Source organism: Chelonoidis abingdonii, chromosome 13, assembly GCF_003597395.2.
Source record: "Chelonoidis abingdonii isolate Lonesome George chromosome 13, CheloAbing_2.0, whole genome shotgun sequence".
In the NCBI taxonomy this organism is placed as follows: Eukaryota; Metazoa; Chordata; order Testudines; family Testudinidae; genus Chelonoidis; species Chelonoidis abingdonii.
In genome coordinates this window covers 23,307,221-23,322,127 of record NC_133781.1, presented here as the reverse complement: position 1 = coordinate 23,322,127, position 14,907 = coordinate 23,307,221, and the positions used below count along the sequence as shown (strand labels likewise).

Here is a 14,907-nt window from a genome sequence, read left to right as displayed (position 1 = left end):
ATCCATTAGACTAGTAACAAAAAAAGCCAGAGTCTGAGCCAGCAATATCTCTATCACCTTTTATAACCTTCTACTAGAATCAGGGGTTTATTCTTCTCTGGACTCATGTGCATAAGTCTCTTTAATACAAATAGGAAAGATGACCTACCCCTCTCTCCTCCTTCCCCTGCCCACTAGGCATTTTAAGACCTACAGATCAAAGTGCCAGGCTGCACCAATACAGCGAGTCCCAACTTCATTCTCTTCTAATGCAATGTTGGACACAGCCTAATGGCCGGATTCTGACTCCCTTAATCACACTTAATAGTCTTTCACCAGGCGAGTAACTCCATTTATTCCAACATGTCTATTTGCAGAATAAAGTACGATTCACCATGCGTAAGGGTGGCATTAAATGGACCCCGCACATCAGAGAATCGAAAGGAAATAGACTTGTCTTTCAGAGAGCTGAATGAGCATAATCCCATATGAAACCCGAGCAACACTCTCTTTCTGCCTTGTGGCACAGCTGTCCCGATAAGGAGGTAGTTTTGGGCAACTGAACTATAAAAGAACCACTGCGCACACAACACAAATTACCGACTGATAATGCTAATGCATTCAGTGCTCAAATGGAGTGCGATTAACTCGCCGATGGAAGCTAGTGGGCACAAATCGTTACTATGTCTTTGCTTCAAATACTCAGTTTAACATCAATACATGCCAGATACAAGTATATTACTTTACAGAATATGCCATGCATGCTCCACATGTCTCATGCATGCATCATTTAAAATTTGCACTAATTACAACTAATAGTTTGTATTATCGCAGCAGCTGGAGATCCCAACAGAACTCAGGTCCCCATTTTGCTAGGCACTGTAAAGACCTATAATAAGAGACAGTCCGTAGATCAGAAAATCTCTATAGACAGGACAGACAAATGGTGGGAGAAAGGATGTGTTATACTTACTGTACAGATGGAGGACTGAGGCATAGAGATTAGATGCCCTGCTCGTGATCACAGAGGAAGGCTGTGGCAGAACCAGGAATTAAACCCAGATCTCCTGAATCTTAGCCCAGATCCTAAGTTATGCTAGCACCCTTCCACTCTTTTCTGTGAGCAGGGGCGGCTCCTGGCACCAGCACGCCAAGCCGGGAGGGGGGCGGCTCCAGGCACCAGGGGCAGCAAGCCACAGGGGGAGCTCTGCCGGTCGCTGCGAGGGCAGCAGGCAGGTTGCCTTTGGCGGCATGCCTGTGGAGCGTCCACTGGTCCCGCGGCTTTGGCGGACCTCCCGCAGGTGTGCCGAGGAATCCGCAGGACCAGGGACCTCCTGTAGGCAAGCCGTTGAAGGCAGCCTGCCTGCCGTGCTTGGGGCGGCAAAATACCTAGAGCTGCCACTGTCTGTGAGTACTATACATCGCTTACATTAAAACAATCACTTTTTACTCTATAAAAAAGGGTTAGAAAAGCAAAGAATGTAGAAAATCATTGAAGTTTTGAGAGATCGCTGTGTATATCCTGTTTCCTCATTTTACGGTCAGAAAACATGAACACTTCTGTTATAAAATAAACACCCCCTAAATCAGTATCCCAGATTCATAACACACTTCTTTATTATGCCTTCCATATTTGGCACACATGCAATGGAAATGTCTCATTGGCTGTCTCAATGCTAAGCCACCCTGTTGCTTCAGAAGTACAAGGAGCAGATTCACAAGCAACTCACAAAGACAGTTCAAAACTTCATGGAATTGTTCAGGTCCCAACCACGCTTATGCTGAAACGCTTTGATGGAGGTGGCCCTGAATCTACAATGCAACTAGCTCAATTTCCTTTGACAGGGAAAGGTTGACAAAATGTGTTGGGCGTGTGTGTGTGTGGTGGGGGAGAGAACAGAGAGAAAGAGAGACAGATCTGCGCTTTTTGTTGTAGAAAGGTTTTTGTAAGATTCATCCATTTCAGTCTGGTTGGTTCTGCAAAGCGCACACACAGATAAACACTGAAAACCATCCTTCTCGTGTTTAAATCATCACACACAGCACTGATTTAAAGTAGACCTGATCTACAATTTATACAATACAACACAACACAACAGAATTTCTGGGGAAGAAAATATGCCCCATCTTAACTTAAACCTTAAAAGTTGCACTTACCTCATAAAGAATGCACAGGGTTCTTTAATGAACTGCAAATTCCCAGAAAGGTGTCGTCCTTCTTATTAGCAGATAAGTTTTCTTTCTTGGCTAACAACAGATAGGGTCTGAAATCTGACCTGGGACATGCTCTGTGTCTATCTGTGCTGATGAGGGCTCTCAACTGTGCATTGTTGCCAAGAAACCAACGGCAGAATCTAAGTGTTCAGATTCTTAGCCTGGTCAAGGCATTCTTAATCAAATGCCCTTTCGAACAGGACGACAGGATGAGTTCTAAACCTCAGAAGAGGTATCACATGGAGAGTTATCAACTGGGTAACTTTCTTTGATTCATGTAAAGCAAACTCGTGCATAGCTTTTTCCAATTTGAAGCATTTATGCAGCGCTTTTTCTCTGGAATTATATCATGGTCTCCACTTTCTGTTCTTCAGTGTTTACATATGAAACAAGTGGATTTTATCTATATACCCTCTATCCATCACTGCTTGGAGATAGATCACAAAGATGGTGGTATCAGGGTCTGAATCCACATTAGGTTTCATGGCTCAGGTCTGAGACAGAATCAGGTCTAGGCTAAGAATCAACAGTGCCAACATTTCATGAGCTGTTCTTATTTGTTGTGTCAGAGTTTCTGAAGGTTGGTGCATTTCCAGCACTGGAAAGAGAAATCATCTGTTTTGCCATAAGGTAGTTAACATTCAGCTAACAGCCTGTAGCAGTGTAAGCTCCCCACTGGTGCATATGCCATTAGGCAAATGAGGCACGCAGTTCAGACCTAGCTAATCCAGGGGCTCAACAGAAACACATTTTTCATGCAGCTGACTTGTATTTCACTGATCTTCCAGGGTGCTGATGGGGAAAATTGCTTCAAAGTACTTCAATAACAGTGGATGCTTGGCTTTTATCAGTGCTGCAGAGAGTTTCATTTATATGCATGTCAGCAAATAATATTCCATAGTGAAGTCTTTGCTTATAGTCCCAATTAGCTATGTACACCAGTGTCTGCTGAAACTCACCCTTACTGGCCAGATGATGTGGATGGCGGAGGCTTGAACACCTGAATCTTGTCTATGCTAGGAAAAGTAGGATCTATAATTCACCAGGTGTGCAGCTTACCCCATAATAGCAATGGTGGGGACACAAGGGTTAAAGGGATCACTCATTTTTACCACCCTATTATTTAGATCTGCTCCGAACAGGTTATGACATGATGGTAAAAATATCCAAGCCTACACTACAGCCTCTGATATTGCTACTGCTGGTAGAGCTACCACAATGGTGAATTACGGGTCTTAATTTTGCCAGTGAAGGTGTTGCCCAGGAACTGGACGGAGGCAGGTCATCAAACACATTTCACAGATTAACAAATTTATTTGAGCATAAGCTTTCGTGGGCTAAAACCCACTTCATCGGATGCTTGCCTTCAGAGTGGTAAATTCTCAGAATGGAGAGGGGTAACTAGCGGTGTTCCCCAACGGTCAGCACTAGGATCAATCCTATTCATCTTATTCATAAATGATCTGGAGAAAGGGGTAAACAGTGATGGTGGCAAAGTTTGCAGATGATTGAAACTGTCATAGGTATAATTAAGACCAAATCAGACTAATATGAAGACTTAAAAAAGATCTTCATAAAACTAGTGATGAGTGCAACCGAGGGGACAAGTGAAATTTAATGTAGGAATTAATGATGAAAGTACATGCACACTGGAAAAAATACCATATATCACAACAATAAATGTGATGGGGCTATTTAGCGTAACAAAAATCAGGAAAAGATTTTGGGATCTCATCGAGATAGGCTCTGAAAGTCCACCTAGGTGTGTCGAGAGGCGTGCCAAGCATAGCTAAAGCAAGGGACGAGTTAGGGATATCATTAGAAAAAGGAAGGTAGAGCATCAAGGAGAATATCTTTGACTTATTTACTAGAATAGTCGAGTGAGATACGCCCACATCTTGAATGCTGTCGTACAGTGTGGTCTCCTCTCCATCTCAAAAAAGATGATCACTGGCACTAGAACAACGCGTCAAGAGAAGGTGCCAAAGCTAAAATGATTATGGGATTGGGACGGGTCCCATAGTTGAGGAGAGATTAAGAGAGGCCTAGGACTATTTCAAGCTATGGAAGAAGAGAGACACTCAAGGAGGGGATCTGATAGAGGTATAAAAATCACATATGAGTGTAGAGAATAGATAAGGAAAAAGTATTAACTATTTCCAAACTAATAAAGAACTAAGGGTCACCAAATAAATGAACTGAAGGCAGCATGACGGTATTAAACCAAAATAAAGAAAGTTCTATCTTCACACAGTGCACACGTTCACATTTTGTGGAATCGCTTTAGCCTGAAGGGTTGTGAAGGCTTAGACTATAAAGCTGTTAAAAGAGACTGGATGAATTCATGGAGTTAACGTCCATATAAGGCTATTTAGCCAGGGTGGTAAGAATGGGTCCTAGAGGACTCTGTTCTGTCAGAGGTGGAGTGACGCTGGATTGGCAGGAGGAGATCATTGATCATTAACCTGTCTAGGTTCACTCCTCTGGGGACCTGGCATTGGCCACTGATTGGCTAGACAGGATACTGGGCTTATGATGACCTTGGTTGGACTACAGTTTGCCGCCGTTCTTGATGTTCTGTACATGGTGCTGTGTCAGTCGTGTATCCCACAAAAGATGAGGAGTATTGTGGCACCTTAGAGAACTAACAAATTTACATCTTGGGCATACGCTTTGTGGGCTGTAAACTCACAGTCCCAGAAGCTTTATTCCAAAATATAATTAGTTATCACTGAAGGCCTGGTTCTGACACCACGCGTTTAAATCAATTTTAAAGAGCGTTAAAAGTCGATTTAATGCTGTAAACCCGCCACACTACAACGCCCATTTATATCAATATAGGGTCTTTAAATTCGAGTTTTCATTACTCCACCACCGATGAGAGGTAGTAGCGACTAAATATCGATATTAACATATCGGTTATGCGGTTAGTGTGGACGGAAATCGACGTTATTGGCTCCGGGGCGTATCCCACAGTGCACTCACTGACCGCTTCTGGAAGCAATCTGAACTCGAGATGCGCCGGGGCAGAGGTAAACAGAAAAGGCCCCGCGAACTTATCTGGAATCACATTTCCTGTTTTTCCACGCATGGAGCTATCTGATCAGCACGGGTGGTGTGCTCGTTCAATCAAAAAGAGCTCACCATGGACCGTACGGCGATACTAGCAATCTGATCGCTGTATGCATTGGGGAGACAGACTGTTGCATGCACGACTGATCCGTGGTACATGAACACGAAATGCCAAAGCGTTTGAAAAAAATGCTCCAGGATACACACGCTGCGTGACAAGCGTAACGGGAAGCCAGAATCCAATGGACGCTCAGGATGGAGGGGTACTGAGACGTCCAGTATCCACAGTCCACAGCAGTCTCTGAAGTATTTGCATTCTTGGCTGAGCTCCCAATGTCTGTAGGTTCAAACCCAGTGTCTGGCTGGTCAGGGAATAGTCCTCAGTTCCCCCCACCCACCACATGAAAGGGGAAAGAAATCATTTCTTGACTTCTTTCAATGTCACCCTATGTGTACTGAATGCTGCTGGTAGATGCGATGCTGCAGCGGTGAAGAGCAGTATCCGCTCCTCTCCTCCTGCCCCGGTGGTAGACGGTACAATATGACTGATATCCGTCATCGCATCAGCCCGTGAGTGCTCCTGCTGTCTCAGGTGAGGCTGGCGGGGGCGCCTGGTAAAAATGGGAATGACTCCAGTTACTCCCAGTAGATGGTACGAACGGCTGGAACCGTCTTAATCATAGCAACTGGGGGCCGAGCTTCATCAGCCCCTCCCTTTCCTGTGTAAAGAAAAAGATTCGTACTGCCTTGGACTGTCATAAGCCCCGGGGGCTGCCTCCCCCTCATTTTATCTCACTACAAGTCTCTGTTTCTCCTCCAGTTCTTTATTAACTTCATGACACAAATGGTGGGGAGGGGACACTGCCACGGTATAGCCCGGAAGATTGGGAGGAGGAAGCAATGGGTGGGGTTGTTGCAGGGGCACCCCTGTGTATACTGACACAGAGCAGCTGTGCTCTGAATACACTGGTCCTCTAATACACTTGCCCCTTATTCTAGGCAGGACTGACTCTATTTTCAGAAACCATAGGAGGGATTGACTCAGTCCCAAGTGAGTCAACCTCACATTTTGCTTTTGCGTTGCGCCCGGCCGATTTCAGCCAGGGGCACTCATGATAGCAGCGGACAGTACACAGGGGGAGATAATGTCATCTCATTGCCAGTTTCTGCCGCGCAGTAGTGGTACAGAACGACCGGTAACATCTCTGCTATCATTGCAAAAGCAAGTGAGATATTGCTGGTGTAGCGCTGGAGTATTGCCTTTCTCTCCGCGGCATCCAGTACACTACGGTGCCGAAAAAAAATCAAGTCTGAACGGCGCTCCGGGGTTGCCGTGCTATGGCGTCTGCCAGGGCAATCCAGGGAAAAACGGCGCGAAAGGATTGTCAGCTGATGTTTTCCAGGAGGAAGGAATGAGTGACGACATTTACCCAGAACCCCCCGCAACAATTAAGATTCAACCCTGAATTCCAAGGGGCGGGGGAGACTGCGGGAACTATGGGATAGCTACGGAAGAGCTACCCACAATCAACGCTTCAGAAATCGACGTTAGTCTCGGACCATGGACGCACAACACCGAATTACTGTGCCTAGTGTGGCCGCATGAAATCGAATTTATAATATCAGTTTTATAAAACCGAATTTAACAAATTCAATATTACCCAGTAGTGTAGACGTGGCCTAAGGTGCCACAAGTACTCCTCATTCTTTTTGGTGATATAGACTAACAGGGCTACCACTCTGAAACATTTCACAGATTAGTGTTTTCATGGCAGATATTCATCTGATTCTCTCGTTAGTGCTAGAGTGATCTGTACGAAGCAGGATACACCTGCAGATATTTTAAAATGAATTCCTGGAGTGAGGCCTAAATATCAAAGAGTATGAATATGTTTTTTGTCTCCATGTCATTCAAAGGGAGCACAAAATCAAGGATCTAAACACTTTTTCCTAGCAGAGACTCAATTCCTGAGTTTTTAATAAAAGTATTATTCATTTAATACTTGAGTTCAGAAAAAAAATGATGCGCTCCCTTAAAGAGTGATATAGAAAGCCATCTGTTCCAGGAAACGCGGGGCATAAGGGTGTGATCCCTCCTGTTTTGTAGTGCTGATTTTTACAGAAACAAGGGAGTACTCCACTTTTCTCGGCCTGTTTTGAGTACTGTTCACTGAATACTATGTAATTTATTGCATTTACAGTGAGGCTGAGCCCTTAGTTGATTAAAGTTTAATCAGCCTCATAACTTACACCAAAATACATTAAGCGCACGAATACCTCTCAAAACCAACATCATTCATTCTTTTTCCGTCCCTTACCCCCCATTATCAAGGAAGTCCTGATCCTGCAAACACTTACACATGTGCTCAACTTTACTCCCATGAGTAGGTCCATTGAGTTTAGTGGACTACTTATGATCAGAGATCCTAAGTTTTCCATGATAACACCCCCCAAATTCTCTGATAACCCCCCCGATAAAAATCTGTGTTTTTCTGTGATTAAAATGAAACACTGAACTTCAGTTTCCCTAACCAGAATATATATAGGTATCAGTTGAACACAATGCTTTACTGATATACAGTAGAACCCTCATAGAATATCAGGGTTGGAAGGGACCTCAGGAGGTCATCTAGTCCAACCTCCTGCTCAAAGCAGGACCAATTCCCAGCTAAATCATCCCAGCCAGGGCTTTGTCCAGCATGACCTTAAAAGCCTCTAAGGAAGGAGATTCCACCACCTCCCTAGATAACCCATTCCAGTGCTTCACCACCCTCCTAGTGAAAGAGTTTTTCGTAATATCCAGCCTAAACCTCCCCCACTGCAACTTGAGACCATTACTCCTTGTTCTCTCATCTGGTCTGTTTATCCAAGCCTCTATTATCTGGCTCTCCGTATTAACCGAACCATCAGCCCTGACAGTGGCAGGGCATGGGCTGTCAGTCCCCGGAGCGGCTGGGGCTCAGGCTGTCAGCCCCAGGACCTCTCCTACAGGAGGTCTCTCTGGTTATTCATCCCCTTTCCCTTGCACAGGAATTCCATCATCAGAGGACTCACTCTCTGGTGGGGCAGGTGGAATGAATGACTTTTGCCAACACTGTTGTTCATGCCACCCGAGTTCATTTTACTGGTGGGAAGATAATCATGCTGTCTTCCGGCTGGCACTTCCTCAATCAAGTCGAAGAGCGCCATCTTCAAGAGCCAAGTCTCTCTCCGCCATCCTGATGACCTGCTCTGTTCTAAATTTCTCACAGTGGCATGCCAAAACATGATCGCGTAGTAGGGAAATGTCCTGCACCACAGAAGTGTGCATGTTAAGTGAGTCAAGAGTAGAGCTGGCCGAGAAATAGAATTTCTGCCCTGTTTGAAAACACTTGAGATTTCTGGAATTTTTTTCATTCCAAATGGGAACACACAGCCAAATTGTGGACATTTTTCACCAAACTGAAATTCTGCAGTATTTCATTTGAGAAACACTGAACCAGTCCCAGGAACGTTTTGGTGTTTCCAAAATGAAATGTGTCCCCTGGACTTCCAAGCAGGTTGTGGGGCAACCAAAGAGCTGACAGCCTGGGTAAAGCCTGGGAGACTGGTAATCCCCCAGATGGGCTTCCGTCAAAAGTTTCAACCAAGTGGAGATGTTCTCCCAGAACATTTCAATTTAGTTGAATCAGCTTTTTCTGGAGGAAAACTGTTCCACCAGAAAAATTTTGATCAGTCCTCCTTAAAAAGTCCTGTCCAACTTCCTTAACATCTATTGTCCCTTTTCCATTCTGCAATTTTCTTATTATTTAAAAATTTATTTTGTAGTAATGCCTAAAGGCCACAATCAGTTCAAGTCCCTGTTGTGCTAGGCCCTGTACAAACACATAACGAATGACAGTCCCTGTCCCAAAGAGCTTGTAGTGCAGTTGTGGTTACGGTATTGACTGCCTTGTGTGTCTCAGGAGATAGAGTCAACTCCCAGATCTGTCACAGACTTCCTGTGGGACCTTGGGCAAATCACCGAATCCCTCTGTGCCTCAGTTCACCATCTGTAAAATGGGGACTGTAGCGGGGTCGTCACCCGCTCCTGGCCTGAAAGAGTTAAAAACAGCTCTGGGAGAGGGCTGTGGCAGAGGGTTAAAAGTCAGCCCTTAGAGAGGGCCAGGGCTGAGAGAGAAAACCCTAGGCTGATTGAGGAAACAGGGCAGCTGGGCCACGCCCCAATCAGGCTGCAGCTGGCCTATAAAGGGGCTGCTAGGCTGAAGCTCAGCCAGTCTCCTCTAGCTGTAGAGGGAGACAGGCCTGGCGGCAGGGAGATAGAGAGGGTACTTGGAGTGGTGCAGGGCTGGGGGAAGGCGAAGGGAGCTGGGGAGCTCCGGCCTGGAAACCCCCCAGGCTGCAGCCTAGTAGAAGGCCAAACAGGTCCTGGGGTTGCTGGGGACAGCCCAAGGCTAGGCAGAGGCAGCAGGTCCAAACCCAGCCTTGCCTGTGATGAGTGGCTTACACTGCAGTCTGCCCCAGGGAGCGGGGGCTAGTTGGTGACAGTCAGTAGCCTATGAATGAGGTGAAGTGGGGATAAGGGGTGGGGGTTCCCTGGAGAGGGGAGACCCTGAGAGTGAGGGGTTACTGTCAGGGGGCAGCACCCCAGATAATGGAGCACCAAGTCCAGGGAGGGACACGGGGGGCCAATGGCAGTGGGACACTGGCCTGCAGAGGGTGCTCCAGAGGCTGGAAAAGAGCTAATTCCCCGAGAGACCGTCAGGAGGTGCCACAGGGGTGATTCCCGCACCGTTACAGGGACCATAATTCTTCCTTAATCTATATAGATTGTAAACTCTTGGAGACAAGGAGTGCTCTGACTATGTTGTTGTATGGAGAGGGCACAATGGGACCCCGATCTCAGCTGGGCATTCTAGATGGTGCTCCAATATAAATAAATATTACAGCTGCAATAACTCAGTAATCTGGAAGCTTGCTACAGAGGCAGGATCAGACTGAGATTATACTTTTATAAACTGAGCTTGATTGAAAATGTAACTCTCAAAGTCATAATTTTCATGAATCTTTCAGAAGCTCTGAGAAGGTAAACTAGTTCCTCATCTCCTCTTTTTAAAAAAAAAAAAAAATCGTGAATCTTTGGAATAGCATCAACATGCAGCAATCTTTTAGCCTTGCACAGGGAAATTTGCCTAACAAAACAGTATGGTTTTATCAAGCCATTTCCTTCTGTTTCCTTGCTGGCAGATAATGGCAGCTACAACCACCTCTTAGATGTGACATTTCTAACCTAAAAAAAGAATAACTGTAGTTGGCAGTAACATTTCCAAATGATGTGCCTGCATGATTTGAAATGTTATGGCTTTTTCACGTTTCCCTAAATAATACCTAACTCTTACAAAGCTCTTTTCTCTGTCGCTTTCAAAGTGCTTTAAAAGGAGGGTAGTATCATTATCCCCATTTTACAGATGGGAAAACTGAGGCACTGGAAGGTGAAGTGACTTCCCCAAGGTTGCCCAGCAGCAGAGCTGGGAATAGAACTCAGGTCTCCAGCATCCCCGAACGGAGGGCTATCCTTGACCACCTAAATAGCTAGCAGAGAAGCCTCATCATTGGTTATTCATCACAATCCTGCATGTGCCTATAGAATGAGAGGAGAGAGGGGATTCTAAACATTTTACTAATTATTGTGCACGTTATATTACTAAAAAAGCTGTTTGCTCAAGAGCTGCCCATCCTCCAGCCTATCTCAGACCATCATTCTTTCCATTAAGCAGAGGTGTTACCACATTAAAAAAAGAAAGAAAAGGCTGGAGGGTTCCTGGTGTACAAATGTGAGTGCTGCAACTGTGCAGAGCTGGACCTCAACAGGGACAGTAAAGAGACAATAATAAGGGTCTGACCCACAGGAGTGTTGGAATGAAATAGATTCCCCTCCCCTGGTCACAAGACCGGAGTCTAGGTTCCAAAGCAAAATATCCCATCACTTGACAGGGGCAGTATCCCCTGACTCCAGAGGTTAATGTTTCAAAGTGGTACCATCTAGCCCTTAGATGTTTTGGGGAATACGCGGGGCCAGACCTTATAATTTGTTGCAACCTAAACTGTTTGTGAGACAGGATCATTTTCAACCCATTTCCTAATTCACACATTTTTGAATAAAATGTCAGAACATCCCTTTTTGACACTTTCAAACCAATGTTTTGTTTTTTAATTCAAAACAAGTTTTTGTTTTTGAAATTTTAGTTAAACTTACACTTTAGGAAGTTAATAAATAAAGTTTGAAATTGCAACAAACATACAGTTTACAATGACCTAAACAAAATATTTCGATCTAATTTTTTTTTTCTTTAGATGATCAGTTGGAGAAAATTTTCAAGATTTTGAATTTTCATGCTGGTTCAGGACAGGAAAAATTTTGAATTCTCACAAACTTTGTAGGAAGGGAAAACCATTTCCCACTCAACTCTACTTCCAGCTACTTTCACTTGGAGTATTTCTGCAGAAAGCCACACTAGCCCCACCCAGTAAAGAAAGATGTGTGAGGATTTCTTGGGGATCCAAATGGGAATCTTAAAGCAAACTTCTTGGTGCTGGTTCTCTTTCAGTCATTACAAACAGAACTGCAGGAGTCAGTTTGCAAATTCTCATACATTCCCCAGGACTAGCAGCACAAAGGGGCTTTATAATGGATGAAAATGTCATTTGCTTTTACGTGGCAGTGTATAAGAGGGATAGTATAAATGAGAATGAAACCTTGCAGGGTTTGCAGAGTTAGCCTAACTGAGCTAGAGCGGTCTTGAATTTGCATAATTGGTGTCTAAGGTAGCGCTGCCAACTCTGTGATTTTACTGAGTGTCATTTTGTGTTTTTTATAAAGCTCCAGCTCTTGGAAGCTTGTGATTAAATGAGAAACTCACTTTAAACAAACAAATTAGACAAACAAATCTAAGTTTCTAGTCTTCATTGTTGCAGACAAGAGCTTGAAACTGTTCATTCTACAGGCTCAAAAAGCAGAGGTAATTAAGAAGAACCTAACATGTATTTATTTATTTTTTTGTAATCTCTCGATTTTTGAAGCCAATCTCACGATTTTTGGGGGCAGGACTCTTGCTTTTTGAATGCCTGAGGTTGCAATACTGCTGATGGACCTTACTGTATGTTTTTTTATCCCTGCACAATTCCTTAATGCTATTTCTACATATTCTTGTTTGTACATAGTATTATATAGGCACGCATTGCTTTGATACAATTTCAGTAACAACAAAAAACCAATGAGTTTGCTATGTACTATGGAGTCACTGTGAACCATCTGAAATCAGCTACTTTAGTCTAGCAGGGCCAGTTCTGTGTAATGCTCCTTTTGTAGACTTACATTGTATTGCAAAAAGACTTCAATCTGGCTACTCAATGGCTGTCAGAAAGCACTATAGCTGTACTATAGTTTGAGTTTCTTCTAGTGCTACAGCAAAGCCATGCTATTTAACAGGATATCTTACTCCCAGAGTTTACTCCTTCCCAGTCTGAGATATAAAGGCACACACAAAAGGCAATTAAATCAAACACAACAGATTGTGTTAACTACTTGTGCAAAGAGATCAAGGTGGCTTTTTATTTACATCTAAGTTAGTCGCCACATGAAACTGAGGTCTCAGCTCACAAAGAGTTTTCAATTTGAGATTAAACATGGTGCATTGCAAATAGCTAGAACAACCCATAGCAGCGGATTATAGTTTACAAATAAGGGGAAATGAATAGCATAAAGAGGACAGTGAATATCACTAGGACAAAGATTTAGGGGTAAAATATTATTGTATAAAGAGATTTTAAAAAAAAAGCATTAGCCAACTTTTAAAAAAATGTATTGGCACATCTCTGTGCAGCCTGGTTCCATCCTGGATTGGGAGCAGAATGGCTGTTCTCGCAAGGTCTGGTTCTGTTCTCAATGAAGACCCCCACAAAACGAGGACTGAACCTGCAGTGTTGGAAGTCCAGGTGAAACTTCGAAGAAATCTTGTCCTTGTGTCTGATCCAACACCTAGTGAAATCAACTGGGATCTTCCAATTGACTCTGATGATTTTGGACTGGGCTCTTATGCTGATTTGCAGCCCCACTCATTGCTGAAGAAGTCTGGATAGGCAAATATGGCGAACCTTTTGAAGTCTGCCCATCACTGCAAATTAGCAGTGGTCTGAGTCTGCAGATTTTCAAATGAAGATTATCTTTGTCTCGCATGTGTATGGATTCAGAGACTCCAAATCTTGCTTTGAAGTTAGACCCCACTCAACCCTGATTAGTCGCACCTGTACATTTTGACAGCTTTTGACATGGACCCATAAATTGGCCACAGTTCCCTCATAAAAGGACCCATGTTTGCTTTACAAGCTTGTGAATCCCAACAACCTCTGCAATGAACCTGTGTGAGTTTTGCAATGAAACCCAAAGCCAGAAGAGATTTGCACATAGTTCACGTTGGCTTTAAAAATTACCGTAGTGTCCAATATATCACATATCATGGTTTCTTATTTTCAGCACTTATTAGCAGAAACTATTGCTGGGTCTTTTCCTGCCAATTAAAGTTTATCCAGAATTAGGCTAATTTTCTTTTTCTCACTGCATGCTCTTGATGGCGCTTCATTATTTGTACCACCTCCATCTCACTGCTCCTCATTTCTAGGCGCAGAAACACTACAAAGCTAACTGCTGACGGTGGAAGTTGAAAAATATTTCTTCCTTTTGTGGCTTAAACACAAAGAAGCCACTCAGAACACTTTCCCAGTCAATAGCTTTAGCCCTTTATTACTTCAGAGATGGATAAAGGAGACAGGCAAGTTGAGGAAAGCCAAATACACTCCAGCTCCTTTTACTGTTTACAACATCATGCTAGTCCTGTATTGTGGTGGAGGGTCTGAACTGTGGGAGCCAGACATGTATTCTGAGCCAGATTCAGAGACCTGTAGACCGGGTCTACACAGTTTTTATACCAGGTGATTTTTTTTACTAATGTAGTTATACTGATAGAGCCCCCAGCATGGATTTCTACTACTATAAAGCTGTATTATACTGATATAGCTATTCCCTTCCCCATACGGGAAAAGCCCATCTGTTGTAAAGAACCTTTATATGGAATCATTGCATCCAGCCTTGGAGGTTGTATCGTTTTAACTATGCCGGAGTAGTTAAAGCAATACAACTTTCTAGGGTAGACAAGGCTTAATCCTATGCTAATTTGGCCCTGTTTAAGTAGTACTCTCTCAGAAGAAAACATGGTGGAGGAGGTGCTGGGTGGAAAATTTTCTAATTCATTCGGGAAAAAATAGAAGCAAATCAGCCAGATGAAGGAATGAAAATGGACTTGCATTTGGGACCAGCTCTTCAGTGGCTGTCCCAGCTGCCAATGAAGAATCTTTACTCATGTCATTTTTGTTAATCTCTATTGTTGCAGCCTCTGAGGTTACAAACAAAAGACTCAACATGCTCTGATATATAACCGTGACTGCTAGGAGCATCTCGTATACTGATCCGCTAAGTGTAGCCCATGATTGTTAAATCTCATAATCTCTTAGTGAAGAATCCTCAAAGGGCTCATTGGCCTTGGCTACACTGGCACTTTACAATGCTGCAACTTTCTCGCTCAGGGGTGTGAAAAACACCCCCCCCGA

The 14,907-nt window shown here is 43.8% G+C and overlaps 1 protein-coding gene across 3 annotated transcripts in view; it reads right to left on the bottom strand.

Annotated features, from left to right (window-relative positions):
- RAB11FIP4 (RAB11 family interacting protein 4) overlaps positions 1-14,907 on the bottom strand; it is a 207,773-nt gene that overhangs the window by 72,462 nt on the left and 120,404 nt on the right. Inside the window, exon 1 of one of the 3 annotated variants that reach the window (XM_032805649.2) lies at positions 2,137-2,274. The exons of the other annotated variants lie outside the window; for them this stretch is intronic. The gene's annotated coding sequence lies outside the window, so the exon portion shown is untranslated. Of the gene's footprint in view, positions 1-2,136; positions 2,275-14,907 lie in introns of those variants that run through there. 3 annotated transcript variants of the gene reach the window in all.